We start from the raw sequence: 14,768 nt of genomic DNA on the forward strand, positions 1-14,768 counted from the left end.
TTCCCTGATGATTAGTGATGTTGAGCATCTATTCATACTTGTGTTGGCCATCTCTATGTCCTCTTTGGAGCAATGTCTATTGCTTTCCTTTGCCCATTTTAAAAATGGGATTGTTTGTTTCCTCTTTTCTACTTGGATAGCACCAGCAGTACCAGTGCCTTTTGCCACAAATGATAGACAACTCCCTTTGGCAAAGATAGACTTCATTTTTTGGATACTGTTTTTTCTTTTTTGGTATGGCTTAAGCACTGCCTGTGTTTTGCTTGACAAGTAAACCTTCAAAATGACAAGCAGTGGCTTGGAGAAAGCCTAAAATAAAAGGAACTCGGGGTCAGCCTGTACTTCTTTCTTTGTCAGAGGTGTCAGCATTCATTTTTCCATTCTTTCTTTCATCTGGGGCAGGCTTGCTGAGCCCTGGGTGTTGGGGGAGCAGGTTTTTCCTGTTTTCTATTTGCAGGTTGGATGGGGATACCAGAGAATTCTGTCTAGGCTGTAGCTCTGCTTTATCCTGAAAGATGGCTGTGCAAGTGAGCTTCCTGGTAGTTCTGCCTTGCGTTAGCACTTGTGTATTACACACTCACAGCAGGACATCACATGATGGCAGCCCTCACCAGACACAGTCTGGACTTTCATAGTAAGGTCATGCCCTTTGATCTGAATCAAGCCTAGGGACCATATGAATCTTGAAACTAACTCTGTGGAGTAGTGTTCGTCCCAGGAGAAGTTTGGGGTACCTCCTTTCTCCCTTTAGAGAATTTCTTCTTCTAGTTCACATCTGTCCTCAAGAAATGATTTGTTCAGTTCATCTCCCTGAGACTGTATTTCTTTATTGTCGAAGAAAGTGCTAGCTGTCCTCTGATTCCAATCCTCAGACAATGAAATTCAATGCTCAATTCATCTGGGCCCATGGCTGCCTAGAATAAAAGATTATCTTTGTCAGCCTCTCTTGCAGGTCCTTATGACCAAGAGACTAAGTCCCGGCCCGTGTTGCTTCTTCCATGCCCACACCTTCCCATCCCACTGATCTGAATGCAGATGGGCTGGGGGCCATGTTAGGGTATACCAAAGGGGAGAGCAGATTAGGGATGACAGAGCAACAAGATGGAAGGAGCCTGGTCTCAGACCCTCAGGGGCTTCCATATCAGCCCTGCTTATTCTTAACTGTGTGATTTGGGTTCTGTTCCAGCAGTTAAGCCTGATCCTGATGAATGTACCCATGAGGTGTGTATTGGTAGAGTCTGAGTAGTGGAGCAGCACCTGTTCTGCCAGAGGGAGACAGTCAAGGCAGGTATCTGGCTTCACATCACTGCTCTGGGGACTTGCCACAAACCTGATCACACCTGTGCCCAGGAGCCTATTTTGTGGTCTATAGGGACTGTCTTTCTGTGTAAGCTTTCTGTGTCTGAGCTCCCGCCAAGGCTCATCCAACATAGCATATATAGGCAGGAGAAAGTTCACTACTCTGAGCAAAAACTTTGAGCTGTCCTTTAAAATTGTGTTCTGTATATTGACTTTAGAATTGATAACAAATCCTTTTCCTTGAATATAAAAATCAAATTTTTTCTCTGTTCCTATGACAAGCAGTTGTAATTTTAAGCACTTCCTTGGTATGAGGTATGTGAGATAAAGATAAATAACCAAAGACCACTTATTCAAAAATAGGTTGTATGAAACAGTGGGAAGCTAGTACTGTAAAGGGCAAGATAGTAAACGATTGAGGCTTTACAGGGCCAGTATAGTCTCTGTTGCAGCTACTCATCTATGCTGTTGTAGGGTGAACAGTCATAGACAAAAAAAAAATATAAATAAATGGCTGTGGCTTCATGCCAGTGAAATTTTATTTAAAAAAATTTGCAGCAAACTGGATTTGGCCTGTGGACTGTAGTTTGCTGACCCCCGATTTAGGGCCTTTTAACACTATTCACTTGATGGGGAAGTTGTATACAAAAGCATTTAAAGGAATATATTTTACATTTTTACTGTTACTTCCAGCAGCTGTGTGGACGACTGAGCCTAGAAAGTGTTTAAAGATTTGTGTATCTTTGCTTTCATAAATCACAATTTTAGTATATGATGTTCGAAGTGGAAACTCAAAGATTATTTTTTGGCCTTTTTCCCCACAAGGGAAGAATCAAAAATGGTTGGGCATTTTTGTGCTTTCATTTATATTTAGGAAATCCTAACAGGAAAGGGGCACACCCATTGAGAATTTAGCAAAACCGGAGAAGCATGCCATAATATTAGGTGATTTATGTATGTACCTCTAAGGTACGTTTGTAGTAAATGTCCCTGTGGTTTTGGAATGAAGAATGAGATGTTTATTTTCCTCTTGGAAATGTGTGGCCATGCTTTGATTCCAGTTCCTTTAAATTCAACAAGTCTTCATTGAATACTTTCTATGTGCTCATTCCATATAGGTTAAAAGAGGGAGAAACGAAGGTAGGTCCAGGAGCTTCCTCAGAGAAGGAGGTTCATGGCTTTGGACTTGATGTCTTATTCCCATTGTTTGCATAGGTCAGCATCCTAAACTAGCATAACCATCATGGTTTTCTCTGCTGTTTTACATCGGCATCAGAAGAGAAAATATGCATCTCTTTGGTCCCTTAATCATCCAAAATGTTAGGACACTTCTGGGCATCCTTCTTTCAGATGTGTGTTGGGAGCATGTGATTTTTAAGATATTAATTTTGTCACAGGTCCCCTCAGCAAAGTGTCACTCTTATGGTACTAAAAGGGATCTAGGCTTGCTTCATCGAAGTCCTTTAGAACCAGGGAAAACAGAGTGTGTGGATACAAGATAACCCCTTCTGCAAACAGGGTGCCCTTTGAAAGTGAACATAGCAAATATTCGAGGCACTTTACTCCTGCCTTTCCTCTCCTAAGCCATATGGTAGAGGGGCCAAAAGGAATAGCCTTGCTACTTTCAATAAGAGAAATTCTTTGATGTGGGAGTCTGAACTGGGCTGTTTGAGGCCTGTGGTAGGAGTTGGGGAGAGGGGAATTAAAGTTCATGGAGGAAGCTGCAGTCTTTAGGTCAAGCTGAGATGTGACCCTCAGAGCTTGCCAAGTCCATGAGAGAACATAAGTTGCCTTTGGACAGCTTCTCAATGGCCCCTCTGTTGCCCAGCGTCCCAGACCCTGGTGAGACTGTCTGATGTGAACTGGGAGGGTCAGCCCGCACAGCAGGGACCTGCCTTGTCTACATAGGAGGTTAACCAGTGGCATCTTCCAAGTAGAGACTTGGGGAATATAAACATATATACAAAACTCTTACCCCAATGCCGTAGCTACCTAACTCTGTTAATTGGCTTCTTTTTCACCAGTGAAGAGGAATGCTGTGTGTGTGTGTGTGTGTGTGTGTGTGTGTGTGTGTGTGTGTGTGTTTTAAGTTTCCACCCCTACAGAATTCATTGGGGCAAGGTAAACTATCTTTTCCTATTTAATTTGCAAGCCTCCAGCTCTCCCTAAGTCCTGCTAAAATATCTCCAAATGTGTCCTGCTGATCCCAAAACTTTGAAAATGACCATTGCTCTCTCTGACCTAAACTCTTATTTATTTAATCCTCTTAAAAGTCAGAATTGTTGCCAAACCATAGTTTTTGTTTGATTTTATGTTTTGTATTATCCCAGGGACACGAGCAACATCAATTTAAACAGGGATCATGTTTATGGTTATTGTCTAGTCAGTCTGTCTTTCTAATTCTCAGGCACTGACCTAAGACTGTTATGTTTGGGTTCCCAACACTACCAAGAATGTTGACATTTAAAAAAGTCCCTCTCAACGTTCTCTCTCTTTTTCTCTCTCTTCCTCCCTCTCTCCTAAATAAAAGGATGTTATTTTAAAAATGAACAAAAAAAAGAGATTTAGTTTTTATTTTGTCTTTGTATTGCTAGCATATTTTTAAGGCAGTTTAAAACATTGAAATTAGTTTTGGGAGCCTAGAAATTTGTCGTGACATATTGGTGGCCAATCAGAATGCCTGGGGGAAGTTTTGGATAAACAACCAACATGCTCTTCCAATTTGGTTCTTTTTCAGGCATCTTGAGTTTGGAACACAGGTCAAAAAGGTCTTCTGAGTCCTGGTCCCATTTTCTCGAAAGTTTCCCGGGGGAAAACAAAGACTCTGACATCAGAAAGCTTCAGTCTAAGATTCTCGCTCACATCCTATCTGTGTGAACTTGGAGAAGTTACTTGATTTCTCTAAATTTCCATTTCCTCATGTGCAAAATAAAGATCACATCTGTTCAAGGTCCTTCTGGAGGTGAAATGTGATCATGTCTACAAAGTGGCCATCTCCATGACTGATGACAGTGCTCTTCCCCGACTCCCCTGCCAGTCTATTGGCTCCCCTCCTTGTGGGCATGTGGACTCTGACCAAGCTGCCCATCACCCTGTAGTAGTTCCTGTGAGTGAATGGAGGTTGTTAAGGCTTTATATGTGAAGTTGCATGGTCAACCAAGGTAGGGAAGAGAGAATTCTTCCTGCACATGCTAAAGGCAGGGAACAAACTCACTCTATTGAGCTATCTTATAACAGCAGCACCTTTAAGGCCTTCATTTCACTTATCCTAGGAGTCAACAGGGAGACTGAGCAAACAAGGAGACGCTACCATATGAGATGGTTTCACTGAATGGTGCATGCGTGCTGCACACAGAGCAAGAATGAAGAACAATATCTGTTCCTGATGATGTGATAAACACTATGGACTGTAATAGAGGGTCACCAATCTGATTGGCCACCTGTTCTCTCTCTCTCTTTTTTAATCCTAACCTGAGGATATTTTTTCCATTGATTTTTAGAGAGAGTGTAAGGGAGAGGGAGAGAGAGAGAGAGAAACACCAATGTGAGAGAAACACATCAATTGGTTGCCTCTCACCAGCCACCGACCAGGGCCAGGGGCCTGCAACTGAGGTATGTGCCCCTGACCAGAACTAAACCCTGGACCCTTCAGTCCACAAGTCGATGCTCTATCTACTGAGCCAAACAGCCTAGGGCCATGGTCAGCAAATCACGGCGCGCGAGCCACATGCGGCTCTTTGGCCCCTTCAGTGTGGCTCTTCCACAAAATACCGTGTGCGGGTGTGCATGTACAGTGCGACTGAAATTTTGTGGCCCATGAGCAGAAGTCGGTATTTTGTGGAAGAGCCACACTGAAGGGGCCAAAGAGCCGCATGTGGCTCACGAGCTGCGGTTTGCCGAGCCGCAGTTTGCCGACCACTGGTCTAGGGCATCTTTTGATTTTCCTTACTAAAAGTGTGGGAAAATGACAATACTCACAATGTTCTCTAGAGATAGGAGGCCAGATTATAAACACTTTATTAATTCCCTTTGAACAGTGTGACTATACTTGAGGTAGACCCAATGGGTGAGTGTAGTACTTGGTGGAGTTTTACAGTGCTGAATACATTGTTGGCATTAAATAGCATTGTGTTAAGTGAAGGAAAGAACCCTCTAATGCTGATAGGCCCCAAAGACTATTAACATGATACATACTTTCTATAAATTTTTGTTCTCACTCTTCTGAAGGTATCAGCTAGTAAGCCATTGGCCACTGTATTCTGAGAGGAGTTTATTCATAGGATATGGCCCATATTTGCCCAACTAGTTGGATTTTCTCAAAGATCCTCTCAATAGTTCATGATCTTTGGGCTATAACTCCAACTGGGTATAGATACTGACCTAAGTAATCTCAGCTTGCTTATTTATATGGAAGCATAATTGATAGTGCAGAACACCACAAACCAATGGAAGACCTTTGAAGGACCTCTTAACTTGCTGTATCTATTCATCTCAGTAGTGATTTTTCTGGCCCAAGACATCAATCATGATAGATGCATACCTATGGAAAGGTATGCATGAGACTTTCTCTACCTTCGCAGAGCCAACAATATCTCTGAGGGGACCAGGCCTACAGGGAGACATGTAATACCTTGTTAGTTTAGTGGTAGAACTTCATGAAAGGATGAATGAATCAGAATGCCAGCACCATAGTCTGATTCACCACTTGACAACCTTTTTCTCTGACAAGGGGCTATTTTTCAAGTGTAAATAAATTTCAAGTTTCTCTGAAATGACAAAGACCACTTTTTGTTTTCAAAAGGGAAATGTACACTACAGCCAGGGAGTGGGCTTCCAAGTTTCTTTTTTTCCTGCTCATAGCGGTAATGGAGGAATAAGACTTAAGGGGCTCTGTACTCAGGGATACCTTATGCTGTGGGCTGCACATTCCACAAGGGGAACTCTTGGGCAACCTTAATGGAGACATCAGAATGTTACTTGCCCCACCTGAACTGGCATGAAGTATATTCCTTGGATGTCTTAGCCCTTGAATTTTTTTCCATTGTTACCAGAGTCTCTTCTGGACAATCTCATGCCTATTTAGCATATATTGTTTAAAAGTATATTTTTATTGGTTTTAGAGAGAGGAAGGGAGAGGGATAGAGGGAAAGAAACATCAATGAGAGAGAAGCATCAATCAGCTGCCTCCTGCATGCTCCCTACTGGGGATGGAGCCTGCAACCCAGGCATGTGCCCTGAGCAGGAATCAAGCCATGACCTCCTGGTTCATGGGCTGAGCCATACTGGCAGGTATTTAGCACATATTCTGACCCCCCTCCCCTGCCAAATGTGTCAGGCACAGTGGAAGGCACCTTGGAATCCAATGATATACAGACCGAAACAGTCCCTGCTCTCAAGAAGCTTAAAATCTAGTGAGGGAGACAGCATTGTTAGTTCAATAATAGTTACACACGTTTTTTGTGTGTAAAATTGCTGCCTAAAAATTATCATATGTCAATCATAAGATAATTTGCAAAATGTCCAACTAATGAATATGGGTGATCATTTTCCATTAGCCATGCACACATTATAATTTAAGTACTGATGGGAGCTATACTGACAAAGGACGGGGTATGATGAGAGGGTGTAATGGCAACTTATCCTGGAGTGGGGGTCCTGAAAAGTTTCCCTGAGGAAGTAACTTTTACTGTAACTTGAATAGTAAATAAAAGTTGACCAGGAGGAAGAGAAAGTAGAGATGAGGAACAGAATGTGGTCTAGGCAGAGGAAGCAAGATGAACAAAAGCCCCGGGGCCTTTGAAACTAGCTCCAGTTTGAACTTGTAAACCATTTCCTTGTATTTTTCATAGAGTTCCAAATGCCTTCCATTGCTCGGCTGATATGCTGGCACCTTATTCCCAGCTTCTCCCTCTTTCCCCATCTCCTCTCCCCGCTGTCCATAATGTTTGCTCATCCAAGAGCGTCCACATGTTGTAACGGCATCTCCCTTGACCCTGGTCAGCAGAGCTTTGGTTAGAGACACATGTGTCTAGACAAAAGATTGGTTAGTCTTTGCAAATGTGTTTCAGGTCTGACTCAGCCTGATCGAGAGCCAAAAAAGAGATGATAAGGCTGATGGAAAAGATCTCCTTAATGAACAGCAGTAGAAAAAATACAGCCCAGAGGTGAAGGCACGCAGCAGCCTTGGCGTTTCCTGAGGCTGCAGGCCCCAGACAGTCCTTGAAAGCACTCAAGGATAAGAGGTAGGAAGGTTATTTCATTTCCTCTCTGCTACTTTGTACTTTAACACTTTCCTGCCTCTCCCACTATCTCTCTTCTCCACACATCATGCTCCAAATAGTCACCCATTAGTTATGGGGGGTAAATATTATCCCTCTTAAGTGTGATAAAATGTCTAGGTTACACAGTCCATAGGAATGGAAAGTATTCAGTCAACAACTTTCCTGGTTGTCACCCCCACTTTTTAACTCTTTCAGCCTCAGCATGTTCATTTATAAAATGGTTGGAAAGATGAGCCTGTGAAGTTACCATGAAGACTGAGAGTTTAAATAACAAATCATAGCCCTGGCCAGTGTGGCTCAGTGGGATGGAGTGTCACCCTGAGTACTGAGAAATTGGAGTTTTGATTCCTGATCAGGGTACATGCCCTGGTTTCATCCCTGGTCATGGTGTACATGGAGGCAATGTCTCTCTCTTTCTTTCTCTCTCTCTCCCTTTTTCTCTCTCCCCCTTCCCCTCTCTCTCAAACCAATCGAAACATGTCCTCAGGTGAGGATTAAAAATTATGCATTTTATGAAAAGTTGGATATTAAAGAGAAAAATTCTCTTATTGTTCCCTAACATCCCTGGGTGGCCATTATCCATGGTAGAGACATTGTCACATTATATGCACTTAAGGGACCTCACTTCAGGGGACTGCCAGTGTAATAGTAATCTCTCAGGTTTTTTATTTTCTTCCCCCAAATAAGAGATATAAACAAGGTTTAAATTGGTAGCCAAGACACATATTTTGCTCTTAATTTTTAATGAAAAAAATTAAAAATATAAAGTCACATCTAACCTTTTATAACATATGAACCTCTTTCAATATTCAGTTAGGCACCACATAATGATGAACTGCATATATAAAAGTGGTTCCATCCTATATAATAAAAGCCTAATATGCAAATCAACCGAATGGTGGAAAGACTGGTCACTATGATGTGCACTGACCACCAGGGGGCAGATGCTCAATGCAGGAGCTGCCCCCTGGTGGTCAGTGGGCTCCCACAGGGGGAGTGCTGCTCAGCCAGAAGCTGGGCTCATGGCTGGTAGGTGCAGCGGTGGTGGAGGGAGCCTCTCCTACCTCCACAGCAGTGCTAAGGATGTCCGACTGATGGCTGAGGCTCATGGGGACATCCCCCGAGGGCTCCCAGACTATGAGAAGGCTCAGGCCAGGAGGAGAGACCCCCCTGCCCCGAGTGCATGAATTTCATGCACTGAGCCTCTAGTAATTATATATTTGTAACAATCATTTCAGCTTTATGATCTTTTAGGAGGCTGGGTTGAGGGACCCCCTCCAAGTGCACAAATTTTGTGCACCGAGCCTCTAGTAAGATTATAATGGATTATAAACAAAGTTTGTTTACGATGTTGAAAGAAAAGTCTAAACCTGAATACAATGTTGAGTTTACTGCTCGTTCTGGGTGGTTTAAATAGAAGAGGAAGCTCAGGATGCTGTCCACCTGCCCTGTGCCAACCTCTGGCTAGGTAGGAGGTTTCCTGAGAGCCCACCCCTACCCTGCCTCCGCTTTATCTTTTATACTGTATTTTTACTGTACCTTTACTATGTTTAGATACACAAATACTTACCATTGTGTTAAATTGCCTACAGTATTTAGTACAGTAGCATGCTGTGCAGACTTGGAGCCCAGGAGCAATGGCTATACCAGTGGTCGGCAAACTGCGATTCGCGAGCCACATGCGGCTCTTTGGCCCCTTGAGTGTGGTTCTTCCACAAAATACCGACTTCTGTGCATGGGCCACGAAGTTTCAATTGCACTGTACATGTGTGCCCGCATGTGATATTTTGTGGAAGAGCCACACTCAACGGGCCAAAGAGCCGCATGTGGCTCGTGAGCCACAGTTTGCTGACTAGTGGGCTATACCATACACCCAAGGTACGCAGTAGGCTATACCACCTAGGTGTCTGAAAGTGCACTCCCTGATGTTTGTACAATTTCTCAGAATAAACCCTGTTAAATGATGCATAGATCTCATTTGGATCTCCTTTCTCTTTCTGATGATTCTTCTGAGGTACATAGCAAAGTTTTTTATTTTATGGACAGAAACTTGAAATGGAAAGAAATTAAATTTCTGGCCCAAGACCAGATGACTGGCAGGTGGCAGAGATACATTGTGACCCACGTGTTTGGTTTCAGGTCCAATGATGTCTCTGCTTTATTTTATGCCCCTAGACTGAAGAACCCCTGCACCTGGAATGAATATGAGGCAGCTCAGTCAATGGAGGGTGTCTGCTACAATTCACCATTTTTGAGCTCCACCATTCTGGGGCTGTGTGATCTGAACTTTAGTTTTCTTATTTGTCAAGTGAAGCTAATAATACCTAGCTCAGAGTATGCCCCTGAGGATTTCAATGAGTGCATAGGGTCTCACACGGCACTTGTCAGAGGTAGTGCTCAAATGTTGGTTACCCGCAATCCTGCACCTAGGACTCTTATATGATTTTTTGTTTTTTGGATTATATTATACTAGAAGCTCGGTGCACAAAATTCATGCATGGATGGGGTCCCTAGGCCTGGCCAGCAATCAGGGCTGATCGGTACCAGGTCCAACAGGGCTGGGCTGGAGAGGAGGTGACGGTCACCAGGCCAGGCATGGAAGGAATGGACGCCGGATGCCAACGCCGCCATTGTCAGCGCCCCATCACCGCATGGTTTCCCGCCTACCCTCTTCTTTCTTCCCTTGCCCCTGCACTGCCACTGTGGCGGGCTGGCGGCAGGCCGATTGGGGCCTGCAGGCCAGATGGAGGAACGGGATATGGGAGATTGGCCGCTGGCCCCAAGGAGGGAGCTGGCCCTTGGCCCCCTGGGAAAGAGGCCACATCTGCTGCCACCCACCCCTGGTTCCCTGTCCCAACCCAGGGCCTAAAGGCCCCAAAGGGGTCAGGAGAGGAAGCAACAGTTACTGGGCCAGGTGTGGGATGCTGGACACTGATGCCACCATCGTTGGTGCTCTACCACCACGTGGTTCCCCACCTCCCCCACTCCTTCTTCCTTTGCACCGTGCCACCATTGCAGTGGGCAGGAGGTGGGCTGATCGGGGCATGCTGGCCAGGGGGAGGGACAGGGCATGGGAAGTTGGCTGCCAGCCCCAAAGAGGTAGCTGGCCCTCGGCCTCCCTGGGAAAGGGGCCATGTCTACCTCCACCCACCCCTGGTTCATTGTGCCAGCCCGGGCCCCACCCCAATTGGGTGATCAGGGCCTGCCAGCTCGGGGGAAGGACAATGGGAGGTTGGCCGGCCAGGGGAAGTTGACTGTGGGAGGGTACTCACCACCAGGAGGCAGCTTCTGCATTGAGCATATGCCCCCTGGTGGTCAGTGCGCATCATAGCGACCGGTCATTCTGGTTGTTCTGGTCACTTAGGGATATATATATATCCCTATATATACATAGTTTGTTTATCATTTGCCACAGACATTATATCAAGTGTCTATAATTTTTAACCACATTTTTTGGAGGGCAGTGACATCGTCTTCAGTGCCTACAACAGTGCTTGGAACAAGGTAGATATGAGTAAATATTTGCTCTAAAATAATATACATCTAATAAATGCGTTGTCGCTAAAGCAGGGAGATAGAAGCACTCAGGAAGCTAAAGGAAATTCAGCCTCTTAAAATCTTGGACATGTCCAAACCATGAGCAGCCCCGGGAAAGACATAGCAGTCCCGGGCTACTGCTGGCCTTGCTGGTCCGTCTCCCCCCACCCCCTGTAGATGCGTGAGGTTAGCGCACTCTGCCTCGTTCTGGTCGCCTCTCTTGAAGCCCCACATTTCCTCAGCTCCAGGGCTGCCCTTGGAGCGGGGATTCAGAGTTGGGCTGACCACAAGTAAAAGAAAAAGTGGCTCCTGTTTCAACATCCAGAGGATTCACCATTTCTACCCCTGGGTCTCTGGGATCATAGAATCATGAGCTGGATAAACCTATGTTTTGACAATGATGATAGGTAGCTGTACTGAGTCTCTCCTTTGGGAATGGTTCTTAGCCAAAAGCAGAAAATGGTTAGAATTCTGGCATTCTTGGTTTAGAATAGAGCCTGAACAGGTAGATCTTTCTGTGTCTCTTTGCTAATGGGAAAGCCCAGCATCTCTGCGTGAGCTTCTAAAACTCCTCCTACTCTTACACATTCTTATTGGGGGACAAGCATCCGTGGAGTGGGATGCAGGGACAGCATTTCCCAGAAAGCATGCTGCAGATTCACTGTATTTGGTCCAAGGTGGTGGCACGTGTAAAATCTGTGATGACACATGGGGCAGGCTTTGGTAGTTGCTTAAAAATAGCTGAGGGTTTGGTTAACTACAGGAAAGCCGGGGTGAGGGACAGTCCCTCCCCTCTCATGATGATTCAGGGTGGTCTGTACCTCGGTGTCAGGAAGCCAGATCTCTGTAGGCCACCTGTTGCCAACTGGCAGGAGTCATTTGGTGCAGCCATGGGCAGTGACCAGAGTGGCCATGTCCGAGATGTGGAGCCTGGAGGACTGAAAGAAGCTGCATCAGCCACATGCACATAGCCTTGCCTTAGAGCTCTGTTGCCAATGATCCAAAAAGGCATGTGGTTGACAGATGCTTATTACAGCCAGGACTGAACAAACCCAAGGAACCAAAATTTCTATGTAGTATAGTTAAGAAAACAAAACAAAACACCCCAGCAATGATCACGCCCATGCCGTTTATACAAATGTTTTTGTGTTGGGGGTTCGCTTTTGAAATTCACTTTTTGGTGACTGGAGGTGGAAGAGGGCATAGAGGGGGATAAATGGTGATGAAAATAAAATAGAAATAATTTTTTAAAAATAGAAATTTACTTTTTGTTATAAGAAACTAAAGCGAGTTCTGGGTTACTTTGATCTTTTTGTCTCTATTTGAGCAGCTTGCACACTATGACTCGTAGCACAACTATTAGGGCGAATGTGTTGCCCTGCTATGAAATGATGAGTGCCTGAGGCCAGAGTCTGACAAGCCCATCTTAAATGCCAACCTCCCAGCCCTCCCCAGCTCCACACGCACTATGTCTGGTACAAAACTTTGGACATATTAGGTATTTGGTAAATGTTTGCTGAACTGAAAAGCTATACATTCCTTTTGTTACTGCTTTAATTTCTCTTCCGCCATCACTGCAATGTATAACCTGCTTCTATAGTTTTTTCTCCCCTTCTCCTCCTATGGGTTAACTTGGCACCTGGAGCTTGTTTTTTGTGCAGGATGGTCCCAAGCTTGGCATTAGGAAATGATTTCATGGGAGGAGTTATTTGGCACTAGTCATGGAGAATGATGAGAATGAGAAAGACAGAGCAGATGGGATCCTGCTCCTAAGCAGAGCAGTCCTGCTGTCCATGTTGTGGTCCTTAAAGCAGACCTTCCCCCACAGTTGCTCCTCTCAGATTCTGCAGCATCCTTGGCAGACCCACCAGCCTGCAGGATTGGAAAGAGCAAGACTGGAACTGGGATACCCAGATTCTTGCTGGGGCTCTGTTCATCACATCTTTGGGCCTCAGTTTCTTTATCAGTGAAAGGAAGGCATGGATTGATGACCATGGTAGTGATTTTTAACTCAGTATGGAGTTATAATCTCCCCATTTGTACTTTGCCTCCTGCTGGTTTGTCTGCCCAAAACCCTCTTGGCATGTTGACCTCCTGCAACAACTGTGGTGACTTTTAGAATTATTTAACCAACAACCTGATTCTCTTCCTCTTGTGTCCCTTGGACAAGGTCTAAGTTTATGAATATAGGGCTAGGGGCTGGGAGAGGATTTATGGGAGGGTCAGTGATGTTCCTTTCCAGTGGGAAGAGCTATCACCAGCAGAATAGTTTCCAGAATTCTCAGGGCTGCTGTCCTTCAACTTTAGAGTCCAGATGTACAGATTATGACATACTTATGCCAATTTATGGGAACAACAGGTAGAGACTTTAAATCTCCATGTTTATTTCCTCCCGTTATGTTTAGAAAAATAAAAGTCCAATGGGATATCAACTAATACAAATGTAGGCTCTCTAATAATTCTCTGTGTGACCATGATTCACAATTTTTCCTATAAGTCCATCAGAGTCCTCTATATTTCAGATTTCCCCAGGGACTAGTCAATCTACCCCATGCTCTCCTCATGCATATCTACCCTCTCTTACTTCATCTGTCATATGGAAATTCAGGTGAGAGTTAAGACCAGAAACCAACAGCTTTACTTTTCCCTGGTCCTCACTCGAGTCACCTGGGGAGGGAGATAAAGAAAGTCCTACCCTCCAAGACTCTTGTTATTAGTAGTTCATACAAAGCCTGCAAGGCAATTGGCTGCCATCCAGTGCTTTAATCTGCCCATTTGACTATTAATGGACCATTGCCAAGAAGCACCCATAATTGAAATGTTTCTTTTTTCCCCCACAATTGAAATATTTCAATGCCAATACAGAATAGCTCATCAGAGAACCTGGAGTCACATGCGGTTGGCTGAATCAGGTCCACATGTGCAGGAAGGCTAAGGGCTCATTCCACATCTGCAGCAGCATCCCTGGCTCTCTGGGAGATGGAAATGTGCATTGTCATTAAATTGTGAGTGATGGGATGAATGGGCAGCAGGGGCTCTGTCCAAAGTGAGGGTCACTCCAGGCACTGCTTTCTGAGTTAAATACCACAAAGCTTGGCATTTGATTCAAAAATCTCTTTGTTCCATTGGAACACCTGGCAGAGATGTAGTGAATTATCATCTTATTCGGAGTTGATTAATTCCACAAGCCTCAATTTATAATTATCTGCAATAAAGAGCAAGCAGATAAAATGAGATTGACAGATGGGTCATCAGTCCTTTGATGTCACCCTTGGATCAAACAGGCAAGTCCTTGTGAGTGACTTTCCAGATTAGCCCCACCAAACCTGGTAGAACAAGGCACTGGGCCTTCAGGGAGAACAGCTGAGCTATTTTGCAGGCCCACACCCAGGCCTGACTCATACACAGTCTCTGGGGACCTGTTGGATAGTTCAGATTTGACAACCTCTTGACTATAAGGTAGGGGTCTAGTTTAGACTATTCTGAAAGTCAAGGTAGTGGTTTATGAAATATTAACTTTTTACAGAAATGAGAAGGTATACAACTCCAACACACACACACACACACACACACACACACACACACACACACACACACACAAAGCTACATCTAGGTTGACAGTGAAAACTTCATCTTACCCTTAAGGTGTGG

The sequence above is a fragment of the Myotis davidii genome, unplaced genomic scaffold (assembly GCF_000327345.1).
Source record: "Myotis davidii unplaced genomic scaffold, ASM32734v1 scaffold46, whole genome shotgun sequence".
Taxonomy (NCBI): domain Eukaryota; kingdom Metazoa; phylum Chordata; class Mammalia; order Chiroptera; family Vespertilionidae; genus Myotis; species Myotis davidii.